General features: G+C 47.6%; 1 protein-coding gene across 3 annotated transcripts in view; it reads left to right on the top strand.

Moving 5' to 3' along the window:
* Positions 1-535: 535 nt before the first annotated feature.
* Positions 536-15822, top strand: part of CARHSP1 (calcium regulated heat stable protein 1) — a 33249-nt gene continuing 17962 nt past the window's right edge. Inside the window, exon 1 of one of the 3 annotated variants that reach the window (XM_074919060.1) lies at positions 536-639. The gene's annotated coding sequence lies outside the window, so the exon portion shown is untranslated. Of the gene's footprint in view, positions 640-8811; positions 9098-11720; positions 11906-15822 lie in introns of those variants that run through there. The other 2 variants (XM_074919061.1, XM_074919063.1) reach the window with 2 other exon arrangements.

Below are 15822 nucleotides of genomic sequence, written 5' to 3' on the forward strand. Positions count from 1 at the left end.
AGCACATGCCTGGGCTTTCTCATCACCTCGCACTGCAGCTCAGTTCCTCGTCCTTCCTCATTGCAAAATTCGGGAAAATTTACCAGGAGCTTTCTTCTGGAACTTCAACTGGTTTTACCGAACATTCTGGCCACACCACCCCTTCTTCAACACCGTTGTCACTTGGCCGGGTGGTTTGGGTTTTTGACAGAGGGGCTCTGGGCCGACCCTGGTGGTCTCTGCCGCCGTTACTAGGAGACGAGCCCGCCTGTGCGCCGCGCCCGTGCCCTCCGCCGGGGGAACTGCAATAAAATTCAACACACAAAAGCCAAGCTTTGCAGTTAGTCGCCACTAATCCCTCCCGCGGCTCCGCGCCCCCAGCCCCGCGCTGCCCGCCGCCGGGCACCGCTCCCGGACCGGGGCCGCCCGGGGAGGCGGCGGCTGGGGCGGAGCGGGGCTGCCGGGGCGGAGCGGGGCTACCGGGGCTGCCGGGGCGGAGCGGGGCTGCCGGGGCTGCCGGCCCGGCCCACCCGCCTTATATCGCTGGGCGCGCCGCGGCAGCGCCAGCGCCGCCCGCCAGCCCGGCCCGCCGCGGCCGCCGCGCTGTCCTGCCCGGCCCTGCCCGCTCTGCCCGGCCCTGCCCGGCCCTGCCCGCCCGAGGTGAGCGGGACCGGGCCCTGCGGTCCCTGGTTGCGGCTCTTCCCGGGGGGGCGGCGGTCGGGCGGGGCGGTGGGGCAGCGCGGCTCGGGCTGAGAGCCGGGCACCGAGCCGGGGGCGCCCGCTCTCGCCTCCTCCCTCTCGCTGGGTTTATCTCGGATACCAGGGCTAGTTTGGTTGCTTTTTTTTTAACACTTACCTGTGCTTTGGGCTTTGTTTTGTTGTTTTTTGTTGTTGTTGTTGGTTGGTTGGCTGGTTAGTTGTTTTGGGGTTTTTTTGGGTTTTTTTGTTTTGTTTTTTTTTTTTACTTAGGAAGTGGGTATGGGCCGTTTGCTAAGCTCAGAATTGCTTCTTTTATAAATCACGAGAAAGACAAAACATGTTAAACAAGAGCTTTCTCCCACTAGGAATAAAAAGGTCTAACAGCACTGGTTGCTTAGAGGGATCCTTCAAAACTTCGTAGAGAGTCTTGCTAGAGAGTCTGTTGTGGCGTGCACAGCTTGCTTTTATAGCTGGCACCTCTAATCATTAAAACTGGGGAAAATAACTTATTTTGTGTTCTTTCTGCCTGTTGGATGTGTGTGCATGTCACTTCTTGCTTTTGTAGAGAAGCCTCTGAGCTAAATTTTTGGCTGTGTGCCTCTGAATTTGGCTCTTTTTTTTTTTTTTGGGGGGGGGGGGAGATTTGAAGTTCTTTTCTGACTGTTTTGGCTAGAACTGAGAGCTACTTCTGAGAAATGTTCACAAAACCTTTTGTGGTGCCAGATTTGATTTCTTGGAGAGTCTGAGGAAATTTTAAGACTGCTCTGACATCACCCTCCAGATCATTACTTTTTGTGAGGTTGAGAAGGGGTTTTTTTGAACTGCTGTTCTTAACCTTTACCTTCTGATTATTGTTTTGCAGATGCATAATATGTTTGGGAAACATTTTGTTTCCTTCTGTTGATCATTAATAATAAAACGTAGTAAGTGCCGTGAATGTAGCTGAGAGGGCTTGCACTTTCACAAATGCAGCTTAGAATCTTGTTAAATCTGAAGAGCCTTAACTAACATGTAGTAAGGATTTTTTTGAAGTATGCATATATGAAGACTTTGTGTGTTTACAGAAGAAAATTGTGTGCGCCAGAGGAAATGCAGGGAAGATGTGACTGTTCTCTGGCAATGGGTGTATTTTCACATGCTATGTGGGGGTGTAAAAGAAGAGAAAACACATTTCTTGTGAGTGGCCCTTTGCAGGGGCAGAGCTGAGGCTGGAGCTCATCCCACAGGCCTGTGTGTGTTGTGACACCCACATGTGACGTGACCAACCTCGTGGTTGTGCTGCCTCGCTGTCCCCCATGTCCTGCACACCTGTGTCTGGCTGCAGCCACCCTCTCCGCTGCCCTGAGCTTCTGTCACCAGCATCATCCCCTCCTTTACACGCATGCATGTAAGCACAGAAATATTTGCATACAAGTGATTTGAAAGTAGCCAGATAAGGCCAGGTAGTGCTGACTTCTGTCTTCTCTTATGATTGTTATTTTTTGGGTAGAATGGTGTATTTTTGGTGAATTCAGTCTTTATATACACTTGAAGAGCTAAACACACCATGAGTATGAGTATCTACTGCTAGTACAGCCCCCTTACAGCAAACTGCCAGACCGTGCTGGTATTACACTATGTGAAATGTGGTTCTTTGGATGAAATATGGTCTGGGGGGTTATTTCTGGGTGATGGGACCAACAGGCAATGGCCAGGGTTGTTCTTGGTGCTAAGCCTGGCAGTGGCAGAAGTACAGAAATCCTTCCCCTGCTTCCATTTTGTGGGGTGCAGAAGCAGTATCTAGGGTGGCTTCAGGTTGAAAGCTGTTGCTGACTTCACCTTTTTATCTATTTTTGACTCCTGTTTCTATCAAGAACTGGTTTTGGATCACTGCCCATGGGGTAGAGTTGGCATGGATGGGAACTGCTTGAAACTTGGAAGAAGGCTGTGTAGGATCATCCTTAACAATATGTAATGAGATTGTAACTGTTCAAGTCTATGCTGATAAATATTCTAGATGTTGGTGGCGAGAGCTGATGGCTAATCTGCCCCTCATCTGAAAGGTTTCTAACAGAGACTAAGGAGAGAAATTGAGTTTGAAAAGTGCAAAACCCATCAACTTCCACCTTGGAGCAGGGGAGGGGAGCGTGTCCCTGGCAGTGGGGATGACATCCCTTCCCTGAGGTGGGGAGCTGCCTTCTCCTGGGGGCTGGCAGGCAGTGGGGCTGGGAACAGCACTTGCACAGCAATCCTTGAGGAGGAAAAGGAGTGAAATGGCATATTTGGGTTTTTTTCTGCACAACAGTTTTTAAAAAAACAAACCTCAAATCCTGCTTTTTGCAACAGGTTGATGTGGAGAACCAAATAAAAAGAAACAGCTGCAATGTTGTATAGAGAAATGAGTGATGCAGAGCGGTGATCTGGGTTTGCGTGATGTAGTTCAGATAAAATGAGAAGGAGAAAGCTTTCATCTGACTGACTGCTTTCTCTTTTCTCTCAGGGCAGGGTAAAGACGGTTGTTTTGATTCCTTCTGTCTCAGTCTGATACTGCCTTTTCCTCACGTCTGAGGCAGCCCCTGGACACATCACTAATCTTCATCTCCTCTGCCTCCCGCACCCATCTCCCACCGTGCCCGTCCCACGGTCTCAGGGGGCTGGGGGGGCTGCTCGCTCAGCGCCCGGGTGAGGCAGCCACTGCTCTCTGCCCTTTCAGTTCCGTAATTTTGTTCCTCTGAGCCAACCTCTGTTAGCTAGGTAGCAGTTTCAGGTTTTTTTCTTTGTGCCTGTTCTTTTTCGTGACATGGGTGTGGATGTAGCTTTGTGTGGTACAGCTGATGCTCTCGGGAAGAGCACGGGAAGGGGCAGGGAGTGGTGTCTGTGCAGCTCCCGCACACAGTGCTGCACGCAGGGCGTGGAACTCTCCCTGCTGCTGCATTGCTTCTTGCACAGTCTCCCCTTTCTGCAAATAAACAGCTGCCTCTTGGTTTTTGTAAACAGGCACGGCGGAGATCACTGTGGAGGAAGGCTTTGCTTTTTTTTTTTTCCCCTCAGCTTGGTTACTAAGAAAAAAACCCAAACCATTAAGCAACAGAAGATGCAGAGATGGGAAGCACTCTGTCATGAGGTGGCACCTCAGAGCACCATCCCCGCCTCGGTGGCAGCTGTGAGGCACGTCTGGGAGAGGAACCAAACCAACACTTTCTTTGTCTCTGCGTGGTGCAGAAAAGACACTGACTTAGCTTTCATTTCTGTCATTTTGGGGGCACGTGGAGTACACTAAAGTGGTGCTTCTGTTGTTTGCTCTCCCCCAGGGAAGCTGTAAAGTACCATGCGGGTCCTATCTTCTCAGGCTTGGCTGTAGGGCTTACGGGTAAATGGGGTGTGGGTTCTGCCCTCGGAGCCTGACCTCGTGCTAATGGACAGGGCTTCAGCTGCCTGCAAACCCCCCTCCCACTTCCCTTAAGTCAGGTTTCATTTGTGTGGTTCCTCTGATGCTACAGTCTTACTGATTTCAGAGGTTTACCGGTTCTTTGTTTGCCATTGGTTTGAGGCTGTTGCACAGCTGGTTTTTTCATTGGGTCGATTTAAAATATAGATAAATGAAGTAACCTAAGAAATCCTTTTTAGATAACGATTATCTTGGGGGTAATGACACTCACATTAAGAGGTTGCTGCATTATTAATGTAATTTGGAAACTGAATAGAAATCTAAAGGAAATGAACATTAAATTTTTGACCTGTTATCTGTGGTGTGTGTTAGGCTCTGCAGGTTAATCTAGCACTTGCCTTGAATTCTGCGTTTTTCCAGGGAGGAGCTGGAGATAGGGTGAAGGTCTCCACAGATGTTTAAATACCAGGGTGTTTCAAGGACAGCAAATGTGAATTTAGCCTTTGGGTTTTTGCTGAGCTGGTTGGGCAGTAATTCTGTTTAGTGCCTTGTGACCACACATTTCACCTAGCAACAGGGTCTGGGAAGTTAAAGTTGGGGTTGAGCTGCAGCTTCCCTTTGAAAGGTGATCAGATAGTGGGGGGATAAAGGCACAGAGAAAACAAACTAACCTGCAGTTAAATCCCTGGGTGGTTTTCCACTGCGAACAGCACTGCTGGGAAAGGCTCTGTTACAGTTTTCTGGAAAAAGCAAGTAAGCCTGTGTGCACCATGTTGCACGACCGTGTTCCTTACCCTGATGGCTCCGTGCCTGATCTGATCACAGACCGCTTTGTGCGGAACGAAGGAAAACAGAGAACCTTGACCTGGTAGTTTCTCTTGAATATTAAACCACGCTGGTCCTTTGCCATGCCTCATGAGCAGCATATGACTTTGGAAGTGGCAGAGCATTAAGAGCTAAGGCTGATCCCAAGAAGGAAAGCAAAGTACGTGTTGGTGCTACTTTGAGTGGGAGCTTGTGAGCTAATGCGCTGGGGCCTGCTGTGAAGGCAGGGTGGGCAGCCAAGCTGCATTGAGTGTTGATGGTGCTGCAGCCGTGAGACACCGCTGAGCTGCAGGAGCCTGTAGCAGTGGGTCTCTGTCTTGCTCAGCTGTGTGTAACGTGCTGCGTGTCACATCAGCAGTGGTGTATTTGTCCCGTGGTGGAGGACAGGCTGCCAGTTGGCGTGGAGACACAGCTGCCTGCTGCAATTGCAGTGTTTTGATGACTAACTGTAAGAAAAAAAATAAAATTCTGAGAATCAGAGTGTGAGCCTCTGCTTCCAAAAGGCTGTTTATGCAGTTGACTGTTGGGATAAGGTGTAAGGAGGTTTGTAGTCAACCCATCATCTGATGTTCCCCTTGCCTTCCCAGGGCTGGTTCTGGGCAGGGTGGGAAGGACGGTGTATTCTGTGGTGTATTCTGTGGTGGCAGCTCGAGAGATAGACACGAGGAGTCACACTGCTTTCCTTCAGGCACAACTCTGCATCTTAAAACTTTTCCAGGAGCAATGCTTTTCTCCAGCTTTCCCATTCTTTGCCGTTTGCTGTTTAAGAGACTGTCCAGACAAAGAGTTGTCTCTGTCCAGGAAATAAACATTTGATCTTGCCTGTCCAGTTGGGGAGGAATTTTCTTTTTATATTAGTACTCATTTAATGCTTGGTTTGTTTGCACTGTGCAGCCAGTCAGGTTGGCCAAGGCACTCTAGTGATTTGAACTATACTGTTTTATGAGCTCCTTCCTTCTCAGTGATTATTGTTTGGTGGCTTTCTCTCCATGATATGGTTTCAAGAAGGCTGGTCAAAGGCATTTGCTTGTTTTCAGTTATGTCAGTTACTTGATTAAATCATGGGCACTATTGCAACTTCTTGACAATTACTTAAAAGCGTAAATGAAACTGCCAACCTAAAAGAATTTACTGTTTACAAAACTTAAACCTTTTACTGCATTGTAAACAAATGATTCAGATCTTTTCACCCAGCTCAGCAAGGCAGTGCCTGTCTGTGCGGTGGCATGTCCAGACCAGGAGCTCTCCTGACAGCAGCCAGAAAGGCAGAATTTACTTGGCTGTGTAGATTGTGACTCTTATTTCCTCCGATATTTAGAGAAAATCTAGCAATGGGGGATTATGAAATGTGATGATGGCCTTTTCATAGTGCCTCTGTGTCGGAGACTGGTGGAAGGAGTTCATGTAGTGTGTTTTTCATTTTGCAGGTAGGGGAGAGAGTAAACAGAGTGAGTGTTTGTGCTCACTTTCTGCTTTATGGTGGTATGGAAAGTGCGTCTGAAAAGTGATCTTACACAAGTCTCAGTTTCTGAATAAACATGTGCTTTGTTTCCATGCAGGGAGGCTGCTTTTCCCTTTCCCAGGAACTCTGTCAGAGTCTTAAAAACTATTCTCACTGATGTTTAGAACACAGGTTCCAGAGGAGAAAATGTATTTTTATATGTATATATATCTGTGCAACTCCACTGCCTTCTGATGCATTACTTTTTAAAATTTTATTTTTACTTTTCCTTAGTACCAGGTTTAGGCAAGAAAGGTCTCTCTCCCTGAGAGGTACTGCAGTGTCTTTTACCCACAGTAGCAGCGACTTCAGGAAGGAAATTCACTGCTGGAACTGGGCCAGGCTGAATCTGGCAGAGCTGCTGCTCAGGCACTGCCGGCAGCATCCCAGGGTCACGATGTCAACATACTGCTGCCTGCACTGTCAGTTTTTCACACGCTGACCTTTCCCACCCTTCCATCCCTCAGGCTTTTCATGTAGACAAACCTCTCCTGAAAATCCTCCCAGAATGATAAAATAAGAAACAAAGGTAGTGTGGAGCTGTCTTGGTGTTTATCACAGCCCCATGGGGAGGAATGTGTTTTTGCTAGGCGGCTATAATTGGGGCCTGGGATCCTAACTGAATTTGGTTTTAAACATTTTAGTGTGGCTGGGTTGCAGTGCTGCCTCTTGTGTGGCACAGATCCTGAGGATGGCTCGCTCGCTCTCTCTGGAGCCCCGCGGATGTGGAGCCATGCAGCCTGGGATCTCCTGGCCACCAACACCAGGGTGAACCCACCAGACGTGCACGTACCTGGCTTCCCAGTGCCATGACATGACTTGTTCCAGACTTATGGCTTGCTCCTGAGGCAGGGAGACGTGCAAGCTTACCTGAGGCTTCTTAGGCGTGTGACACCAGGTTTCATACAAAACTTTGGTCTAGATAAAAGTAACAAAGGCACTGTTACACATTTCCCTGTCTTTTTCTTGCTGATCTCGAATCTCTCTTGGATGTGGGTCAGTCCCAGCTTTGTGTCACTCCTGCACAGGCCCTTTGTGTATTGTGTTAAATCCTCTTGGGAAGGACTGCACCCCAGTGCTTGGGGCTGCTGTAGGAAAGAGGACCCCAGTAGCCCTTTCCTCCTGGCTGCAAGTGTGACTCCTGCCTGCTTTTGGCAGGAGAAGCTCTGGGTCCCAGCTCGCAGGGCAGGGTGTTGGGCTGCGAATCTTGCATATGAAAACGCTTCCCTGGAGAACCCTGATGTATGTCCATCCTTGGAGTGTCCCATGGTGTGTGTGCAGGGCTTGTTCCCAGCTGGGCTCCTTGCCCTGCGCTCTGGGTGTGTGTGGCAGGCAGAAGCCCAGCTTGCTTTTGGGTTTCATCCATCCCTGCCAAGACTGCCAGCTGGCTGTTGGTGCCCCCCACTCCCCCTCCCTGCTTGCCAGCTCCCAGCCCTCAGTACATATGGTTTTCTAGGTTTGGCTGTTTTCTTAGCTCCTTCCACCAGGCTTGGTACAGGAGCCCTGGCACTAGCAGGGAGGTCTGGTTACCCCATTGTGCTGCTGGTGTGTGGCTACTTGCAGTGGGAGGCTGCTCTCAGCTCCCCATGAGCAAATCTGGAAAATGTTAACTCCTTAAGGTCATGTAGCCGTTAGGACGTGACCTAACAGGTAAATTGAATCAAAATAGTCTTTCATCAGGTACTCGCCACCATTGCTGTGTGCGGTGTTTGCTCTGCTTGTGTGTCCCATTCCCTCTGGGCTTGCAATTGAAGTAGATACAGCTCTTTGGGGTAGCGACTGCTGTAATAAAGTTCTTAGTACAAGTTTCTATTAAACAAGTGCTTCTATATTGATTTTTAGTTTATACCTGAAGAACATACATGCCTCAAGATTCATCTGCTGTTTTTCAACTGTGTTGATTTTTACTTTCCCTGAAAAGCTTGCGTTGCCTCTTCCTTTGCTTTGGCCCGTGTTTGCTTTTGAACATTAACACATAGACATAAATAACAGCAACAGCATCTGGGATTCTGGACAGCTCTGTCCTGTTCTGTACACTTCCAGCACATCACTGGAGCCATGGCTCTCGAAATCACAGCGTGGTAAATAGTTTTGTTGATGTGTAAGTGGGCACGAAATCCAGGCTCGCACATGTGCCCGTGCTGGCACTGCAGTTTTGCAGGCAGTAAAACACAATATGACTCCTTTTGCCATTTAACTGGCTCTGAACGCAGAGAGTGGATGTGCTGAGCAAGAAAGACTAGTTTGTGCACACATGGTAATCGGGGAAAAGCAATTAAACTCCCTGTAGGTCCATTTTCTCATTAGTCGGCTAAGAACAATGCATTGCCCACAGTAGACTTGCTGGACTATTGTGCTGTAAGCCATTTTTGGAGACTAAAAAGAACTTTTTTCCTAAAAGTCTAAAGCTTATTATCAGTGATGTTTTCCAGACTGTCACACAAGAGGACGTGATGGAGGATTTGTATAATGTGTAGTTTCCAAAGGGCTCAGAGTGTTCACTGGAGTGGCTGCTGTCCCTGGAGCAGTTCTGGAGGCTGTGAGCCGTGGGAGTGTGCTTTGGCTCTGTTACTACTATTCACGCAGTCACGAATTTGATTACACCATATAGGGACGACCTGTTTGTCAGTGCAGTAGACCACACAGATCCATCTAAAGCTGCAGCTCGCAGTGGGGATAGTTGTGCTGCCAGGACTGCGCTGAGGAGAGCTCTAACCAGACGTAAGGTAAAATGGCAGCATTTTCTGTTTTGCAAGTAGTTTGGTTGTGTGTGCTTGCTTATGTATTCTCTGTTTTGCAAGTAGTTCGGTTGTGCAAGGAAAAATCGATTTGTGCAATATGTGTATTTATGTGGTGCTTGTCCTATAGACTTTAGTTAAACAGATTAAGAGGATTTCAGTTTAAGAGTCAAGGACTAACCATTAATTTTATAGTGTTGATGAAGCACTTGCCTCCCAGTGGAGCGTGAGTATGACTTTTGCTTGTGAGCAGCATTCACAGATGCTGAGCGTGAAGAACCTTTGCCTCAATCTCCTTTTCACCAAAACCAGAATGGGATTTCTTGCCGAGAGGTTTTTTTGGTCTCAGGACAGGCACCCTGGCAGGGGGTGTGCTGCACTCTGCTCGCTGAGACATCAGCCCGGGGAAGGGCAGGTGCTGGGACGGGCTCAGCAGTAACAATCCAGACGCAGGCTGAGGAGGCACAGCACGCTTCCCACTGGCAGAGGAAGGTGAGGCAGCATTACCTCCCTCTCTTAAGCTGGTTTGCAAGAAGTCTTTTCAGGTCTGGTTCCTCTCCAGTGGTGTGATCCAGACTGGAGTGAGGCTGACCCTGGCTTTGAGCAGAGAACCAAGGCTGGCTATCGTCAGCCTGATGAACCTCTGCGGCTCAGTCAGGGTTTTGTATACAAAGTACAGACACAGCTGGTCCTCACTGTGCTGCTACAAAGGAGGTTGTTATCTTTGCTTTAGAGCTGAGGAAATGAGGACACTGAAGGGAAGGTCTCAGGGTCACAAGCACAAGCCTGTGTACAGCATGGTGAGATGTACTGTGAATTGGGTTGAGAAATATGGTGGAGAGAAGGAAACTAGAAATGCAGCTGTTAAATGGGCCAGTGATCTATAAGCACATATATATATATATATATATATGAACCTTCTCCATTAAAATTTAGGCCTGTCAACCCATCTCCTGTCTTTAAGAGTGTGTGTGTGTGTGTAAAACTATTCTCTTTTGTTTGATTTTAATGGAATGTGCATTTCTGTACCTCTTGAGTGCCCTGTCAGCACAGGCTGAATATGTTTCATCAAGCTGCCTTTGGAGTGATGAAGCCCGTTGTTAACCTTTTCATGCAGGTGGAATGTAGTTTTAAAACTTTGCTGTGGTAGAAAAACCTATTTGTGGGTGCAGCTCCTTGTGTAGGGAAGAAGTTGTGCCGCTGAAGCCTGAGAAGTCTGTGGGACAGGATAGAACAGGAGGAGGCTTTAATAGAAATCAAAAGCATTTCTTTGTTCCTCAACAGAAAGTGAGCATTTTCTTCACTCTTGTGTCAGATACAGAGGATTTTCTGTTGACTAAAGTATTTCAGTAAATTGTATATCTGTCGGTCGTTGATATTGATGCAGGTTCCTAATGACATCGCAATCACAAACCTTTTGTTTAATTGATTTCTGAGAGATCTAATTGAAATATACTTGGGTTATCAGACTAGGATGCTTAAAAATATGCATAGGTGTCAGAGAGCAAGACTGGGAGATGGCCTGTGCTTTGGGATAGCCAGAAAATAGAGCTGAGCCTGGCGAAAAGGAGTCTGGGGTCTGTGGGTGCCTCATGATGCTGGCATAAGGATTAAGTTATTTGTGAGTGGTTTCTGTAATGCTGGCAGATGAAACATCCTCAGAGGATTATTTTTTTCTTTGCCAATACTTGTATGCCTCATAAATTTCCATGGTTATAGATCTCTGTAATGTGAACTGTTTTTCTTTATTGAAAATGTTGATTAGGGAGAAAACACAGGGAACTAATTGTTCTGAGTAACACTTGAGCCACATAAATATTTCAGGGGATTTCAGTAGCCTTAAAAGGCTCAAAGTTGCACATGAACAAACTTACCCATAATTGTGGCTGAAGTTTTGTGATGTGAGAGGAGACTGAAAAAGGGAGAACTTCTTAAAAGTGCCTAGGGATTTACATATGTATAACTGCTCTTTATAATAGTATGACCCTGTATAAGCCCATTTGCCTTGTAGATGAGCCCTAAGATGCTTAGACACAAGACACATGAAATATTTCTCATGTTTTGGTATAAATATTTTCTGCCAAAATGAAATAAATCCTGGAATAAATTCACATGGGATGTGCCAGCATGGAAATAATGGCAGAGGGAGAGCTTCAGGCTTGCAAAAGCACTGAAGGAAGAGCTGAGTTGCAGAGCTTGAGAGCAAGTGCTGGAAGGGACAGTTTGTTCCCTGTTCAGTACTTGATCTGGGAAATACGTAAGTTTACTGTGATTGAGTGTGTTTAGCAAGAATAGGATGTGATGTATTAAATGTTGCCTCTGCTATCCAAGAAGAGAGTTCCCAGCCTTGGCTAATGGAGGCGTGATGAAGGAACAGGGAGTGATCAGAAACAACAGGGTTTGTGGGCTGGTAGCTCGTGCAGAAAGCAGTTTGGAGACTGAAAGCAAGGCAAGATGCTGGGCGTCACACCCCAGGCCTGTGCTGGCTCAGCGCAGTGACCTTGCTGGTCCTGGAGTGATGATTCATGATCTGCCTGGAGCCGTGCCTGGGGCTGGCTCAGCTCTGGGCCATTGCTGCCCAGCGGCCCGGGGATGGCTGTAACAGCCCGTCCCCACCGTGTCTGGTTGGTGAGAGGCTGCCGTGTCCTGCCCGGGTACAGGCAGTGCAGGGGCTGGTGTGAGCTCTGTCCCCCAGACTTACATCAGGCACGGTGCTCTGTAACCTGTGGATTTGCACGCGCAAGGAATTGAAGCTGCATGGACAATCTTTAGACTTAGTGTGGGCTTACATTTCAGGTAAGGTTACATCTCTATTATAGAGTGTGTCTTGGTGTTGGAGGGGCCGTGGTTGCCCCCGGGGAGTGGGGCACAGGCCAGGCCAACGCTGCAGAGCACAGCTCCATCCCTTCCAGCCTTTAGCCTTGGCAGTGCTGTGGGCCCGCTCCTCACAGCACCACGGACCTTTCCCCCACTGCTAAGGCAGGGTTTCCCAGGGCCACTGCAACAGCACTTCGCCCTCACTGTTTCCATGCCCTTCTCATGCTGTTCTCAGGGCCCTGTGCCTGCAGCCGTGATAGTGTGGGCATGGTGGGTGCTCGTGAGAATCCCCCCTCGTCCTGCTGCCCCTGTCATGTGGATGTTTTGGGTTGTACCAGGGAGAACCAAAGCAGAGTGAACAGCACTGTGGGTGATGGTCATTTAAATAATTGATGTCATTAGCCAATAATACATCTGCACTTAAGTCACTGGGTAACAGTTGGACCTGATTAGATGTGCTAATTATCACCATCATCTTCAACCATCATCTTCATCTTTGCTTGGGAAGAGCTCCCAGAGGATACTTGCCTGGGACCTGTCATTGCTTGTCCAGGCTCACTGTGAGCTGGGGAGAGTTTTCCATCTCTTTTATTCTGTTCTTTAAACAAAAAGAGTTAGATAAGCGAGATACTGTAAGCAGGTGGAAGTCTTGGACTTTTGCTGCGAGAGGGTGTGAGGGGAGGTGTGCTGGTCTCGGGATAGCTCTGTGCTGTTCCCAGCTCAGCAGCTGCTGCCCACCAGCATCCCAAGGAATTTACCTTACCTCTGGCTGCTCTTGGGTTCTGCTCCCACTGAAATACTTTTTGACGAGATGGAGGATGAAATACAGTTGTCCTCATATTATTGTGCTCACTCTTTCTTCAGGCAAATCCTAGTGAGTGCTATCACTTGTGCAGCCAACACACTACAGCTGGTTACAGCCACCTGTGGGTGCGTACAAGCGAAGGACCCTGGTTAACTGTCCTGGGCAATTGGGAGCTAGAAGTTTATGCAGCATCAATCACGGCAAATACTGAATCTAATGAGACAGGATCTTGATATCCTGTGGTTCATTGAAAATACAAAGGAATCACCTTAAGTATAACCATAAACCAGTTGAAATGTACCTAATCTGACTGTCCACTCTGTTCTTCCTTAACCTAAATGCATTTTTTTTAGTGCATCTGGCAGCTTACATGAACAGTGGAAAATACAGGACTGTAAGAAATCCTCACCTTTATCAATATACTGTATAGGCTGCTGATGACCGAGTTCCCACCCCTCTCTGTGGTCTCTGCTGTGCAGGGCTGTTTGTGCTGCTCGAGCAGCTTTGCTTTCAGACACAGCAGGCTGCTCACTGGAGGAGCAGAGGAGCAGCCACAGCGTTTGGGGAAAACGTCTTCACTGCTCAGACTGTGTGGAAAGAGCTGTTGCTGTTTAAACTCAAGCCTATTTTAATCCAAATTAATTTGTATGCACAGACAAGCAATAGGAATTTTCCTTGGTGTATTTTCCTTCCCTTATAATTAGGCTTTTAGTGGGCATGGGAATGGTTGGGCAATGTCCCGGTCTCCATTAGATGCCAAATGGCTACAGTGTGTGGGCACTCCTCTGCAGCCTCCAGGAGCATAATGTTTATACCGTAATCCTTGTTTTGACACGTCACATGCATGTTGCAACTCCTCTGAGTTTCAGTGTTAATTGAAATACCAGTATTAATTGTGGAAAGTTAGTCATGCAAACTAAGCTGGAAGGGGAAGCTTTTTGAATCAGCTGTGTGGTGGTTGTGTGCGTTTTGCAAGTGTTTGACGCAGGAGGAGTGCTGGGATGCTCTCTGGCACTGAGATCTTTGTGTACACAGGGGTCTGAGTGCCAAAAAGTGCTTTGGAAAGAAACTGCAGGTGCGGCAGTGCTGTGGCCTGGTGCTCAGGTGTTTCAGAGAGCTGCCAGGGAGCTGCTCTAGAAGAACTGGGGGGCACCCTGGGGCGCCAGGCACCCCAGTTCCTCTCCTTCAGGGCAAAGTAAGTGTGGAGCAGAGGGTCCTGTCTTTGCTTTCTCAGTAGATGAGAGAAGAGGACATACTGTTGGGAGAGGGCACTTCGGAGCAGTATCAGTGTCTAGTGCTCAGCGTGTGCCATTGAGCTGTGGTTTTTCTCTCGCTGAGAAGAGCTTGTAGCTGTCAGCAGAAGAGCAGGCAAAGCTCAGGGGTTTATCTGCATGGCTTCCTTAGGGAAGGAAAGAAATGCTGCTGTGTAGAATAAATTTGGAAACCAGGAGATTTAAAAGTGCATCACTTAAAAAGAGTTTTTGATGTTGTTTCTAAATTCAAGGGAAGCCCAGAAAATAAACATTTTTCAGATGTCCACATTCCTCTTAGAGGTTGAATTGGAAGAGCTAACTTCCAGAAAAACCCAGCTGAAAGCAGCTGCTCTCGGAGTACAGAAACCTCTCTCTCCCTTTGAGGAAAGGTCTGGATTTCCAGGCATGTGTGGCCAGTGCTGTCCTGTTCACAGACCATCGTGGTACCTTCTGAAAGCAGCTCCTCCAGACAGCGTCATTTCCAGGCTAAGGAGGCTAGAAAGCTTTTTCTCTGTGCTGGAGCACTGGAGCATGCAGAGCATTTCCTGGGAATGAGCTCTGTGCCTGCTGGAGATGTTGCACTGTCTGTTGTGTGAAAAAGAAACTGTTCATAGACGGAGAGATTTCGTGGAATCTGTCACCCTGCCCTGTCCATTTGGACTTTTTTTCCAGGCATTTTCTTTATTTAAAAGTGAGGCTAGATTTTTGTGGTAGTGTTGTGCTGGTCAGAATGGATAACTTCCACAAAACTGCTATTTTTTAGGGTACTTTTAGAGGTATGGGGTAGACTTAAAGAAGAACAGAAAAAGAGTGTATAGATGTATAGAGAAATGATGGTACCACTTACATAACCCCAACCTTAATTACTTCAGTAGATTTTTTTTTTTTGCATAGTATTTTATGGAGAATTTCAGAAATTTCTTCTGCATATATCGCACTCTGTGCTTTGTAGGTCACCTGTTACAGATGACATTTTGGGATCTCTTTGTGTACACATTAGCCAATTGTTCTGAAAAAAGTATGGTAAAAGAAGGTTTGGGGTTTTTTTTGATTTGAAATGTTGAATTAGTCTGTTGTTTCCACGATGCTTCTGTGATTATTTTATTTATATTTCAGTTTGGTGCATACCTACAGTTGAAAAACAACAACAAAAAAAATCAAGTTGGTTAAAGATAGATGATGCATGTTAAAATATGGGCAGATTTAAGGGTAATGTAATAGTATGTGGTTGGAGTTTCCTAAAAAACCTGAAAATATCACCACCTTGCATCTTGTTACATTCAGTCTGTAAATACCAGACATCAAATATTTTGCTGGCTCAAGCAGAAGAGGGACTGTTTTGTCCCTCATCTCTGTTGTAGCTGGTATCTCATGCTGCTGGGGTTTTGTAGCTCTGATTTGCTGCTGTGAAGTCCTGGCTGCCTTCACACGAGGCACAGCAAGAGGAATGCTGGTGGGGAGCTCGGGGTGGGATGCTCTGTTCGTGCTGTCTGGGGTTCGTGTGATGCCTTCCTTGCTGTGGGGAGGTGGAGAGTGGTGGCTGGACTGGAGACACGGGAAAACTAATGGAAACAGGCTGGGAGGTAGTGGGCTCGTGTAAGAAAGTAGGTTTGTCCAGCTAATCACGAAGAGTATTTGTGGCTGCTGAGGAAGGGCTGGTAGGCAGCTGTCTGAGTCCCAAGGGTGATTTTTGATTTGCAGAAGGTCAGTTCAGAACGCAGGATAACGTCTGAAAAGCATCTTTGGAGACTGCTGGTAACTGCGTTTGGAAAGCAAAACCAGTGTGAAGGGGAAGGCTGGGAGGGCTGGGGGTGTGGGGTTTCGGTCTGAGTGTTTGC

This window comes from Athene noctua, chromosome 15, assembly GCF_965140245.1.
Source record: "Athene noctua chromosome 15, bAthNoc1.hap1.1, whole genome shotgun sequence".
NCBI lineage: Eukaryota > Metazoa > Chordata > Aves > Strigiformes > Strigidae > Athene > Athene noctua.